Below are 14,835 nucleotides of genomic sequence, written 5' to 3'. Positions count from 1 at the left end.
ACCAGCTTTTCTAAGCGTCCTGCTTGTCTGGGCGTTTTATCACTGCACGCAAGTGTCCCAGGAAGGGCATGCTCAGGTGAAGAGACTCCATAGCTGTGGCAGACCCTGAAGGCACTGGCAGAGGGAAGCTGCTGGCTGCAGGCTCTGCAGCTAGGCAGCAGGTCTTTCTTTGAAGGGGGATCTGGGTGGCACATCTCCATGTTTACCACAGGAGATGAGAGGTGATAGATCTAGTGCACAAGTGGAAGAGTTTTCCTTAGATGGGACAATGGACAGTTTTTCTACACAGCAATGAGAGGGAAGATGGAGGATGTGTGTACCAGTACTAGATAGGAGTTGGCTAATGTAGTAGGAGTTTTAGAAATCCTTATTCCTTTAAGTTTCTCAGTGAAGTCAGGAGCAAAATCATTGACAGTGAGTGATTGTGGGAGAGGACTGTGAGAGGTTTCATAAGAGAGGAAATGTGAGTTAGTTTTGTAGGAGAATGGTGGGTATGTGGATTAGGGAATGTAGTATGGAAGCTGCAAGGAGGACCAAGTGAGAATAGTGGCAATGAAGTCAAAATGAGACTTATCAAGATTATTATTTTTCTTCAGCCATATTCAGCTACCCAGGAATAGGTGTGAAGATGGCAAATATTTGGATTTAACCAGGCTGTGATTTTGCCAGGCAAGGACGAAAATAGGAGAGAAAGGTAAATGAGTTGAGGATTTGGGCAAGACAATGAACATAATGATGGAGCATAGAATCTGAGTTGAATAGAGAAGAAAGTAATGACATGAGAGGGGTGATAGTGAAAATGGGGCAAGGTCAAGAAGAAAGATCATTATTTCTTTGTTGCATTTATCACTATCTGAAAAATTTGTTGGCTTTCTTCCCCACTAAAATGCAAGCTCCTGTAGCTGCAGAGACTCTATCATTCACTATTTTCTCAGCAACTTAAGCAGCACTTAACTCATAGTAAGTGGTCAATAGTTATTTGCTGAACGAATGCAAACCAAACTCTTATTAAACTCTTATTGTGAAGATTCAGAACATTTATTGTTTAATGCGATGAGATGGTGTATTAGGATAGGACAGGATATTTCAGCAAAAGTTTGTTTAACAGCCATTCAACAGTTTTGTTTAACATCAGACATTTATTTCTCACTCTGTAAAACTCTCTGTCAGTTCAGCTAGCTCCTCAGGGCTTCCGTTCATGTGGTTTATTCATTTTTCTAGACTGCTTTGATCTTGTAGATCCACCATCTCAACACAAGTTCTTGTTCGTGGTGGTAGGGGAAGAGAGCAGAACTCATTCCTGTTCTTCTATGATTGTGCTCACTGGCCAGAGGCCAAAATGACCCCACCTAACTGAAAAGAATCTAAGCAATATTGGGCATATGTGGAATAGTTAGCATTGCTCTCTGCATAGAAGGGGCTGATCATTGCAACCAGATTAGGTACAATTGGAATGAGCAAGGAATGTGCCCGAAAAGGTCTGTTGGTTTTATTTTAGAAATACTAAAACCTTGATTCTTAAAGTTTTTTCATTTTGCCTTGATAAGTTTTCATGTACATTGCATATGTATATTATATACATATAGATTGTGTGTGTGTGTGTGTGTGTGTGTGTGTGTGTGTGTGTCTTTCCTGCATGTATCTGGCTGGCTCTTACATACACATATCTATCTTTTTCAGACTATAAACTTCATGGACAGAGACCATGTTCATGCTATTTATTCTCTCCCAGTACTTGGAACAGTGCCTGACACATAGTAAATACTTAAAAAATATTTGTGTAATTGCAGTGCATCCCCTTTTGGTTTTTAGACAGTGGCATTAGACTGTTGTCTGGCTGCTATTTAAAGACCTTTCAGCAATATCAACTCAGTAAATGAACATGGCTTGACTAGGTTGATGGCCAGATTCTTATTTAAAGTTGGTCATAAATATAGTGACATATTTGGCTCTTCTAAAAATAATATATCATACTCTATTTTGGTAGAAAGGGCCAAAGTCTACAGTTTAGTGATTTGAGATTAGGTTTGAAAATATTTGAATGCAGCAACATCCAGTTGGTTGGTAAACTGGATAGTCTAGTTCTGACAATAGCCAGGGAAGATTATTCAAGGTGACTAGTGGGAGAAAATGAAGGAGATGGTGGCAAGACTCCTAAAATTTGGAGAACAAAGGATAAGTGGTTACCAAATTTTGGCCCTAGTACCTAATTTTGCTCTAAATTTAGTAAGTATTATTTGTAACACAGTTCATTAAATATCTTTATCAACTCTTTTATGGAATGCGACCAAGGAAATAAAGAAGCATGGAGCTTTGGTATTATTTCCCTCGTTTGCTGTAAAATAAGATAATCTCTGTTGAAGGGTGCTATTCTGCTCATTCAGTGATTAGATTATATTTAGTGCCACCACTGCTGGCTGAATTATCAAAGGCAGTAAAGTGTTTTTCATTATAAGCTGGCTAGAAATCCTCGACATTGTCTCAAGATTATCAAAATGGGGTGTTTTCTTAGAAAACAGATATGTCTAGATCACACTTATGTTTAGCAGTCTCAATTGGCTCCCCATTACACATGACAGAATTCAAACCTGCAACAAACTGTATGATAATTTGAGCCCTCGCTTATCTGTCTATCTCCATCACCTACTCTTTCTTGCTATTCGTACAGGCAACCTACCTTATTTTTTTTCTGTTTTTATTTTGTTTTACAATTTATTGGAGTATAAATGGCATGAAATAAAATGCACATAATGGAAGTATAATGATAATTATGACATATGTATACAGCATGGAACCATGACCACAATCAAGATGAGGAACATACCTATCACATCCAAAAGTGTTTTTGTGCCCTTTTTTTCCCCTACCCTCTCATCTGTTCAATACCTACCCCTGGATAATGAGTGATATCCTTTCTGTCACTACAGGAAAAAACAAAAAAAGATATGTGTAACTCTAAAATATTCCTGTAAAGTTTGAATATAGATTTTTATAAATAAAATACTTTTTATAAATTATTTTTTATTTAAGTGAACTAGAGAAGGCTTGGATGGATATTTGTCCCATAGGCAGCTTGGGTTTAAAAAATCAAATAAACAGATGTTTGCAAATTAGGGAAAGAAAAAGATTTTTAAAAGGTGATGCTACTTCTTAATATTTTTTTGGAAAAATAAATTTGTTATCTCTCTCTCCTATCCATATCTCAAATTACTGCAGTGTTTCTCAAGTGGTGGGAGGCATTTTGCCCACAGAAGACATTTAGAGATGTTTTTAGTTGTCACATGAGGGCGAGGAGCTACTGGCATGTAGTGGTGAGAGGCCCAGGATGCTACTAAACATACTATAATGTGCAGAACAACCCTCACGACAAAGAATTATCTGGTTCAAAACATCAATAGTGCTGAGATTGAGAATGCATATGTAATGCAATGTATTTTTTCATAGCACTCCACTAAAACTGTTCTCATAAAGACTAACCAAACCATGATCTCCAAATAGGCAGTCAAAAGGCTTCTTTTGACTACTCCTATAATATTACATAGTTTCTGCATGGTATTTGGCACTGTCTACCATCCCCTTCTTTCAAAAACTCTCTTGACTTGCATGACATTATTTTCTCTTATTCCTCTTCCTGGCTATCCTGCATCCGTTAAAATGATGGTATTCTTCAGGGATCCATCTAGGCCCTTAGTTTTTACCTTACACATGATTTCCTTGAATAATCTCATCCACACGCATGGAATCAATGAACTCCAGATTAATAAAGCGCAAATCAATATATTTGTCAACTAACTTTCTCCTTGAATATCATGCTCTTATCAACTGCCTATTAAACTTCTTCATTCAGTATTACATCAATATCTGAAATTCAACATATTAAAAACTAACCCCATTCTCTACTCTAGCAAATCTCTCCTCTTTTTACGCATTCATTTAATTACTTTGTTGTTCACTTCATTGCCCAAGTTTGAATATTTGAAATCATCTTTGGTCTTTTGCTCTTCTCAACTCTCCACATCAAGTTCTAAGTCTCTAAATGTGTCTTGTACACATCTCCTTTTCTTTCAGGCCATTATTAGCTCTCTAATTAACTGTTGCAATAGACTCCTTACTAGTCTCTCTCTGAAGCCTTATCCTTACTGAAAAATCAGCCACCAAACATGGAATAATCTTGCAAGTCTTACAGTCCAGCTACTGTGTTTATCTGGCAAACAAAAGATTACTCTTTTAAGACTCAAAACATTGCATTCTCCATGAATCATTATGTCTCTGAAGTTGAGACTCCCTTCCCTCCCTCTTATACTGTGTCCCCTTAGCACTTTGTTCATATCTCTATTACAGTACTTGTGCATCAATTATATTGTAATTACTTATTTACATGTCTACTTTTATAATAAACATCTGGCAAATTGTCTGCCTACAGTACTCTTTCTGAAGAGCTGCCTTCCTCCCAGCCTTCTCAAATACCCTTCCATCCTCATCCCCAATCCTATGCTAGCCACCATCCATATAGTTAGTTATGTGAAGAACTCTTGTAGGCATGTTTTTACACCGTGACTCTGGCATCCTGTCCTCCTTGACTGGGCATCTGACCCAAGTAAGGTCAGTTCGTCTCCTCCCTCGGAATTTGGAATTAAAGATGAAAGTGAATTAGGATAACGGAAAAACAGAGATTTATGATTGTATTTAATTCTCAGCCCCAGATTGTTGAGGGAGCCTGTACCCATGCCTCTGGCTTCCAAGTGACAGCCCTATTACTGTTTAAGCAATCCACTTCCCATCCCCCATCTTTCTTAAGTTATCTTGATTGCATTTCTCTTACTTGCAACCATAGAGTTCATACATCCACTGACTGAATTCCAGTGTAAGGACTTTGCTTTGGTCACCTTTGTATATCCAGCACTTACTATAGTAACATAGTAGATAGTACGACATAGACACAAAATAGATACTAGATACAAAAATATTTGCAGAATGAATCAATGAATGAAGGAGAAAAGGAGGAAAGGAAGAAAAGGAAAGAAGAAAAAAGAAGTGAGGAGAGGTTTTAAAAAGAGAAGAGAAAATAGAACTGAGAGAGAGAAAAGGCAGCAAATAATCTTGAACAACAACAAAAGAATAATGAAGAGCGTGATCTAGGGCTAAAATATTTGGCTGTCCTGCTCTGACTCTGCTCTTTTAAGGTCAGCCTGCCCTTTTTCCTTGCTTTCACCTCTGCCCACTTGTCTCAGTCAGATAGGAGGATCCAGCAGAGGAGCCCCATTACGTTACCTCTACCTCAGAGCACCCTTGCCTTGGCACTCATGCTTTCCATGAGATCTTCTGTTTACAAACTACCATGGTTACAGTGAAGTAATCAAGCTTCCAGTGGCAGTCATACATGTCTAGAGTTTTCTGAATCTAGAGAGGATGGCCTAGTATTAGAAGTAGCATAACTTTGATTTCAAACAGATGGATTCAAATTGAGGAAGATCATAAAATGATTAGATGGGCAGAATGAAAGTAGGAATAAAATAACTCTCTAAAGGAGAGGGAAACTGGGGTAGGAGCATGCTGGTTTGCTGTCATGTAGTAGGAAATTTGGAATATATATCAAAATGATTCCTGTGTGTCAAATTTTTCTTTACTCCACTGACTAGTTACAAATTAACACCTTTTATCCTTAAACCGTGAGTTACAGTATAATCAATTTCATTTAAAAAAAACAAAAAAATTTCTATCTCTAATTTATATTTACTTCTATTGTTTCTCAGTTGTTTACCACCACTGACTCTCCTCCACCACACCTCTCCTTCAGGAAAAGTTAATTTCTCCTGGGACTTGTCAGGGGACTGAACTTAGAACCCACAAAGGCAGGAAGATCTATACGCTGATATTCACTGATCATGTGCCCCTTCTAGAGCTTTTTTTCCTGATTCCCTTTCATTCCTAACCCCATCCTCATTTGACAAAGACTACTACAGCATCAGCAGTCTTTCTCAAGCAAAATCTTAATCTCACCATTACCTTGCCTATAACATTTTAATTCTTCTCCATTGTCTGTGGAGTAAAGTGCACTTTTGAAAACATGGCCTAGAACAGGGGTCCCTAACCCCTCTGGGCTGTGGACCATTACTAGTACATGGCCTGTTAGGGACCGGGCCACACAGCAGGAGGTGAGCAGCTGGCAAGCAAGTAAAGCCTCATTTGTATTTGCAGTTGCTCCCCAGCGCTAACTTCACCGCCTCATCAGGCATTAGATTCTCATAGGAGTACCGATCCCTGGTGCCAAAAAGGTTGGAGACTGCTGGCCTAAAAGACTCTCTGTGATCTTGCCTCTGCTAACCTCTCTAGCCTTGTCTTTCTATTCTCCTTCCCAGCCACTTCTACTGCCACCCCCCTGAAAAAATCTCCCAGCCATAATGAGCTTCTTTAAACTCTGAATTGCCAGTGTTCTTTCTTACTTTTGACTTTCTCTCCATGGCGTACCACCTACTAGAAAACCCTTTCTCCTTCTAGTCTCTTGTCCCTGGCCAAATTATGATCACTCTTCAGGTCATAGAATAAAAGTTACTTCTTCTGGGCTTCATGTATACAGCCCTTCATGTGTGCTGTCTTCCATCAGAGAATCTACTTTTAACAGCCTATGTACTTGCCTATCCTATTCAGTTTGGTGAGGTTGGGGATGTTGCCTTTCTTGTAAACTCTTTTATTCCTAGCACCCAGCAGTGTCGCCAACTAGGAAGCATTCATAAATATTGGTGGAAGGAATAAGAAGGCCAGAGTCTTTGGGCTAACTTCCCCCTACACCTTTTTTTCCTATGTCACCTAAACTGGTCCTTTCAGTTGCAATAACTTGTATGGTGAGTTTATCTTCTGATAACCACCTTCTTGCCCAACGGAGAAAACTGACAGTTTCAGTAAGTATCCATTTTTTTTTTCCATCCCTCAGATTAGAAAGTTATCTGATCAATTTTAAGAAGATGATGGATTAATATGGAGTCTCTAACAGATATTTGCTTTGTCAGGGCTCTGTAATAAACTGACTGCTTCTCATGTTAATTCCTAGCATGACTGATTATGGATAATGCTACACTGCCTCTAATCTACTCTATAGATATATAGTATATGAATGGGTAAATGAATAAATGGAATACCATTTAACTAATCACCTTCCACATTCCCAGTAGGGATTATGTCACTCCAGCTCCTGCATTTTAGTGATACAACAATGTTATCGCAGATCCCTTTGCATCCTTCTTATCTATTTTATTATTCAGTATGTTCTACCTATTGCTGGTTTCCTCACCATTAGAACTGAATCCATCCACTTGTTTCTTTCCAGAACTTTGGCTTTGGAATGGCATCTCTAAGTGAGAACAGAGGCTCTCGACATTCTCAGTAACCCAAGCCAGGTGTAATTGACTGCTCTGGCCCTTACTCTGGGACCCTGACAGGTGGCAGGCATTGACAGTGTAGGTAAAAAGAGACTTGCCCTGCCTTGTACAGCTGAACATATTTTTCCTCAGGACAATCTGACGTTCTGGCAACCTTAGTTTAAATAGTGGGGACGTCTGGGTTTTAAAAACAATAAAACGGGAGGAGTTATTTTGGAAAAATTTAAATGACTGGCAGGAGATTTTCATCACAATCTGCATGAATATCAAGTGTTAAGTGATGTTGTGGTTAAGACAAATGAGGACGTAGGCGGGAGATGAATGGAAGTGATGCCTATCTTGAACCTCATTGGGCAGATCGAAGATTTTTAAAAGAGTTTTCTGAGATCAGCCAGCTCCAGAATTTCAAGGACCCCCAGTCGCTGCCTCCCTGCAAAGAGAACGTGTTTCTGGGGGAGGTGTGTGCGTGCACGCGCCGGGGGAGGGCAGGCTAGGAGAGGGGGCCACAGCTCTCCGGAATAAACAGCAGGGGGAGAAGGGAGCGCGCGAAGGGCTGCGTGAGGGGAGAGGAGGCAGGCAGCAGGGACAGGGCCGAAGGAGGAGCCCGAGAAGCGCTCAGGGGCTGGTAGCAGGACACCCGAAAGCTTCAGAGACCCGCGACGGCTGCGGGACAGAGCTGACAGCGGACACTGAACGGCACACGCCCTCGCCGAGCCCTGCGCCCCCGAGTCCCCTGCTCCTCACTCAGACCTCGCGCGCAAGGTAAGGAGAGGCGCTGGGTGCCGTTCTCGCCCTCGCGGGCCAGGTCAGCGTACCAGGTGCAGTTCGGCCTCTCCAGGCTGGCACCTCCTCCTTACCTCGCTCCCTCCCTGGTTCTCGGCGCCCGGGAGCTCTGCGCGAGCGACCGCAGGGACTCTGACCCTCCGCCATCCCGGCTTCTACTCTGCAGCACGCGGAACCCCCCTTCTCCTCCCCACCCTCCCATTCCCTCTCCCCCGGGGCAGCTCGGGAACCCCACGCTCTGGGGGAGGAGGCAGCAGGTCTTCCACCCTCACCAGTTATGGAGCGCAAACATCGCCGCAGGGCTTTCCCTTCCAATCTGCTACGATTTCCTGGCTGAAATATCACAGCTCTTCTTTCGAAACATACCTGCCCCCGCCTTCTGTTACCATTCTAACTTTGTGTGTGTGTGTGTGTGTGTGTGTGTGTGTGTGTGTGTGTGTGTGTGTGTGTGTGTGTAGGAGGGCATATTCACCCTTGGTCAAGGTAGGTATACTGTCCTATCTTTTGTATCGGCACTAAACAATAGGTTGAGGGTCTTTGGGTTAATTTTCCTGAAAATCAAATACTGTGATAAGTTTACAAGGTTTTCTGAGTGACTACGGTGCCAGAACTTCATCACAGCCTAAAGCAATAGCTCTTAGTCGGCGCTAAGATCCTGATTCAGAAGTGTGTGTGTGCACGCGCGCGCGCGTGTGCGTGCGTGTGTGTGTGTGTGTGTGTGTGCGCGCGCGCGTGCTTGCAGGCTTCTGTGCATTAAAAAGCGCTCCAGGTGATTGCTAAGTGATCCCCCTCATAATCACTTGAAAATATCTGTAGAGTCTGCATGGGAGGGAAAGGGGGCACCCAACTGTTGGTAAATCTCATCTGGATATAGCAGTGTGAAGAAAATAAAAATGGAGTGAAAGCTGCTTGCCTTCAAGTAGATGAATTTGGTAGGGTATCATTGGTTCAGAGATGGCAGTTTTGGGAAGGGAATATTATTTGAAACTCAGCTATAGGGTGAAGAGAAATAACTACTTCTAATAACTCTAGTTAAAGAGTTAGATTTTACACATCAATTAAAAAATGTAATAATTCTTTCATAAGCACTCATAGGAATCAGAAAATCTTGCTTCACTCTGCTTGCATTGCCTCTCTGTCAATGACTACTGGCATTTTTACACATTGGTTACTTTAAGGCTTGAGACCTAAAAGGACTTAACTAGGAACCAGAGGGAGGAATTGTATAAATTAATTTAGGTCCTGTTTATATTCCTCATTATTTGAACCAGTCTCTACCCTGAATTGGTTAAGAATGTCTGTAAGTTCTGTTTGAAATGACACATATAATCAAATGTTTCTCCATTTTTCACTTTGTCATAGATTTACATCTGCTGCTTTTCATATATATATGTATGTATATGTACCTAAACCATTATAAGTATCTAACAAACTCTCAGAATGTAACTACTAAGGAAAATAAGGATTTTTATTTGTCTTTTAGAAAATAGGGATGAAAGACTAATTTTTAAAAATATCATAAAGTAGGTATAATAGTAACTCATGTAACTTTTAACAAAATGAGATGCTCATATTGAAATAGAGATGGCATTTGGTAACTGCTTTCAAGGATATTTAGGACAAGTACAAGACTGTAAAGCATTTTAAACTTTAAGAAAAGAGTCACTGTCTAGGTATTGAGCCAATGTGATTGTTTTCCTGGCAGACTTTTTCTTCTTTCTAAAATTAACTTTCCCTTAGGAAAAAGAGTGCAGATGCACACGATTTAACTAACCAGGTCCAGAAATACTGTTTCAATTTTAAAAGTGACCTTAATTCATCCCTATAGATCTAGTGTTTGTAGTCTATGTCACAAAATATGCAGAAGTATTCATTGCTTGTTGACCTTTTTAAAGCATTGGCTTAATGCAGGGAGTAATGGACAGAGTACAAATTATGTTATGAATTTTGTTGGCTAAGGCGAAACTATTATCATTTTTTCCTAATGTTTTTGTGTATATGTGTGTACACTGGATCTGGGACTTACATAATTATGTATATATATGTAACACATGTTTTTAATAGGAACAAAAACTCACAATATTTTTTTTGTGTGTGTGGCAGAATACTGTAAGCATTAGGTTTTGATTACTTTTTCATGGAAATTTTAATATGACAGAACTAAAAACTTCAAGGAAATAATTCCATAAAGATCTACTTGGAATTGAAGGCCTTTTTAATAAAACATGTTTGAAGCCCTTGGTCTGTGTGCTAAGCATACGTAGAGCAGTCCTTTGTGAGCGGGTAAGAGTGGTTGATCCAATTCTGGCAGCATCAGACAGTGGATGATTAAACCCTGCTACTCTCCTCCAGACCTTTAATTTGGTATGTAACTTGATGCTTCACTGACCCCACACTCTCCCTGCCACGCTAGCTCACAGAGGAATTGCTGGCACTCTGGATTGAATTTTTTCCCTCCCATCAATTAGAACATGTTTGCACTGGTTGCAGAATGCAGTTACATTTTTAGCTCAGTATTCTAAGAAATACCTTTAGCCACAGAAAGTAGTTTTAGTGTAGCCTAGATTACAAATTGCCTTATTTAATTGTACTGTTAATTTCCCAGTGATTCAACTATGTAGAAATAATAATCATGGAGTATTAAAATTGGAAGGCACTTTGGAAGTTATCTAGATTCTAATCATTTCTTTTTACAGATAAATATTGGAGTACTCATAGCTATAATCCACACTTTGAGACTGCCTATTAGATTTTATATTCTTCCAGTTCTTGTAGTAATGAGGATTTTGCTTAAATATATATATCAGCTCAATAATATAGGAATGGCAGTAAAGTCATTGCAAATCTCAGCTAGATGTCTGGTGAAACTCAGAATGTGATGTTAAAGGATATGTGGGTCATTTACAAAAACTGTGAACTACTCTAAACCAGCATCCTAGGTTTTTCGTTATAGTAGGTGGGTACTACTTCAACTGGCTGACAGTAGGAAAGGAGTACACCATGAAAGATGAGTATAAACAGAGAAGAGTGAGGTGGTGGGGCGTGTGATGAGCATAACCTACTACATCAGCAAATCCTTCAGGAATGGTTAGCTTCAGACCCTTCCCCAGAGATTTTAATCTGAAATAACTGAAACAAGTATTTTAGTTTCTAGCTCTAAATACCCTATTGAATTAAGTCTTGCTTTTTGGAAGTCCTGCCTGATGTTTCTATCTTCGAAGATCTTCTATCTTAAAAGATCTTCCCAAGATGTTAGTGTTGAGACATTTTTCTTTTGCAATCAATTGTAAAAGAATTTTTCCTGATATGTAGGTACCAAAAGGATTGCATCCAATCTTAAGAAACCATATAGAATCTGGGGAAGTATTCTTTGCCTTTTCTCTGAATATCAGCAGAATTTCTCCAGCTTATCATCTACTTTGATTTGATTTTTAGTCATTTCCAATCTGTTACTTACTACCTCCATTGCAATTTTTTATTTGGCATTCATATTTTTGGTATCCAAATTATCTTTTCTAATCTCAGATCCTTTCTGTTTTATGATTATTTACTTTGGCTTCATAGCAGTGATGTCCTTTTGCTTCTTATTGAATCTACTAAATAGAAAATCCATAAAAGTTGCTACTGTGCAGCATCTCGTATTTCAGTAGAAATAATTACCATCTATGGCAATTCATTGGAAGAGTTTCCTTTTGAAATACAGTATTTTTACACACCTAGTGTTTTTTGTCAGTTTTCGCTGCATTGGAGAATAATCCCTATTAGTTCAGAATCAGGAGTTAAAATGTGTCCTGTACACAGGTGTGGATCCCTGGCTGAATCCTTGGTCAATGAAAAAAGAAGGGAAAAGTTGAAATATGCTGTGGTTTACTTTACCACCTTCAGAGAGAAGGGAGAGAACAAGAGACAGATGCTATTAAAAAAGGGAACTTTGATTCTTTACAAAATTTTCTTTATTATGTAATGCCAGAAATTCATTAAAATAGAAACCTTTATCTCAGTTTTCAAACACTTTTATACATTATCTCATTTTGTCCTTAACATTATTGCTTTAGAGTTAAAGGGCCATGGCCTTCAGATTTGGAAGGTTATGGGTTAAATGTGTTCTTTTAATGGAAACTTTGCAAATTATTTTGGTTTTCTTAGCCTCATTTCCCTCACCTGGAAAAGGTAATATTCACCTGATAGAGCCATACAGACTCTATGAGACAATTATATAGGAATTGTCAGAATCTAGATGGTAGAAGGCATGGGTGAGATGACCCTTGGAGAGTGTGAAGCAAGGCCTTCAACAATGACACTGTGAAGACAGAGGAAAAGCCAACAAGAGGAGACCGAGAAGGAGTGGCCAGAAGAAGGACAAAGATCAGGAGAAAGTGACAGAAGAATCAAAGGGAATTTAGTAATTTAAAATGAAAGGAACTCTCATTAGCGTCATAGTGACAAAGAAGTTACCATTGGGTTTGGCAGTTAGCTTAGTGTGACCTCAACCTCAGGCAGTTTCAGTAGAGAAAAGCAGCTGGAAGACTGCTATGGAATGATTAATGAGAGGAAGGAAGATGGGAAAGCGTAAATAGCCAATAAAAGTTTCTCCCTTAAGAGAAAGGGAAAAGATAGGAAAAGAGATAAGCCAGTGGCTAGACAGATACTCAAATATTGCAGAATTGGATTTAGATTAGAAGAAATAGCAAATTTTCCAAAACAAAATTTAGGAATTAAAAATTTGCCACGTTAAAAGTTTTTTCAAGTAAGGACATTAAAAATACTACCATCTAATATTAATTTATTTCTGGAAAGAAATAAAATAGTAGCACTAAAAAGCTTAATAAGTTTATCTTTATGAGAACGTTAATATCTCAGATGTGAAGTTTTTCTTTTCCTGTTCAAGATTTATCTTTTCTGCCCCCTGGGTTTAAGATTCCATCTTTCCTTCTCCTTGAAGGGTTTAGATTCACCAGTGGTCTTCTCTCTCAAATATTTTCAATTTCTTGGCAGAGGGGCTGGGAGGAGGGGCTAGATAGGAAAGATGTTTTATAAATAGCACTAATAGGACTTAGTGACTGATTGAATCTGGCAGGTGAGAGAGGAGGAGGAATCTAAGATAACTCCCAGGGTGCTATGCTGCATGGTGCTGATGAGAGAAGGAACAGGGCTGAGAAAGTAAATACTCATGGGACTCTGTCCAGTAGGCTGTTTAGGCTGGGAACTCTAACTGTATCTTTGACTTTTGCTCCTGTGTGCTTCTAACTAGGCCCCCACCTCTCCTCAACACTCCACTCAAGCCATTGTCATTACATCCCTCACGGTTGATGTTTAAACCTGTTCATGTAGAGTTATCTCACTCTTGGGAGCTCAGACCCTGCTTTCAGGGTGAATCAACAGAATTTTATATTTTCTACTGGAAAAAATAAAAATGAACCAGTTGATAGAAATGTAAGTACACATGTAACAGGATGCGAAAATGGAACCTTCTTAGTTTTCAGTTTTAGTTGAGACTCGAGACAGAGGTTGCATCCAAAGTCAGGTGTAAGACCACAATTTGGACTTGGAAAGGAAGCACAGGAGAAGCAGTTTAGCATTATCTGCAGTTAGCTCATTCCCCACCTTCAAATGATAAAACTGACTAGAGAGGCCAAGAAAAATTAGAAGATAATTTTTAGAGTTAGTAGTGGTTTTTAGTTGCCCCTCCTGGCCATGGTGAGAGAGGGGTTTTCATGCAGACCAGTTGCAGTATTTAATGTGTATCTCCCTAAGACCAGAGGTGTAGTGGATCAGAGATTCATGCCTGAGAAATCTAAAGAGACTGGCTGGCTAGCTCCTCTGATGGTGAATCAAAAGAGATACAGTTGCATTGTTCCATGTTTTGATAGAGCACAGAATGCAGGTTTGTTCCCCAAGGAGTAAAGGTAGACCACACTGGAGAGTCAACCCGTGGGGGGTCATCTCAGGTCACGTGTAAAGGGCCACCTGAACCCTGTGGATAAAGTGAGGGAAGAGCCTTAAGTAACAATCTGCAAAAAGGTATCTGTAAAGGAAAGGTCCCCAGTAATGGGGGCAGAGTAGAGGCTCCCCGCCTCCCCCAGCCGCTCATTCCCCTCACTACCATCCCACTTTTGGATTAAGAGAAAAAGTAATCTTTAACTGCCCACCAAATTCATGGATCACTAGCATTATGTCATTATATCTGTATAAATCACAGAAGAACTTTGCTGCTGCCTCTTCTTCTGCTTACCTTATACCCACTTTTGTGTCAGAAAGTAACTTAAATTAGCAGTCTGGCTAAACAGGAAAGACTCTTTCCCTGTCTAACTTCCCCAGTACAAGTGGACAATGTCCAGAAGGCCATAGCTGCAGGAGGGGAAAATTTAACTTTACATAAAGTTGGAAGAATTTGAAGGCTGTGTTAGATCCAACACATTAATTACGGAACGCATAATTGAGTTTATTTTGGATTTAGAGTGACTTGAAGTGTTTTCATTATTTAAGAGTGGCTGGAAAATTTATAAAAACTGCCCTGAATTTCATCCAAGGATAAGGGAAGAACCAGTCCCACAGAATAAAGAGTTAATGGAGAAAATAGATAAAGTAATTTTCCGATTATATTCCACAATCCCTGCTTGTTCATTATAAGGGTCACACATGTAAAACCATCTATGATTTTTCAGTGATGCACTAG

General features: G+C 39.6%; 1 protein-coding gene across 2 annotated transcripts in view; it reads left to right on the top strand.

Moving 5' to 3' along the window:
• The first annotated feature begins 6,221 nt into the window (after positions 1 to 6,221).
• The window catches only part of RNF144B (ring finger protein 144B), a 143,613-nt gene continuing 134,999 nt past the window's right edge, over positions 6,222 to 14,835 (top strand). For both annotated transcript variants that reach the window (XM_016155876.2, XM_016155874.2), the window contains exon 1: positions 6,222 to 8,138. The gene's annotated coding sequence lies outside the window, so the exon portion shown is untranslated. The remainder of the gene's footprint in view (positions 8,139 to 14,835) is intronic.

Source organism: Rousettus aegyptiacus, unplaced genomic scaffold (genome assembly GCF_014176215.1).
Source record: "Rousettus aegyptiacus isolate mRouAeg1 unplaced genomic scaffold, mRouAeg1.p scaffold_m13_p_1, whole genome shotgun sequence".
NCBI classification, from domain to species: domain Eukaryota; kingdom Metazoa; phylum Chordata; class Mammalia; order Chiroptera; family Pteropodidae; genus Rousettus; species Rousettus aegyptiacus.
This window is presented reverse-complemented; position numbering and strand designations above follow the sequence as displayed.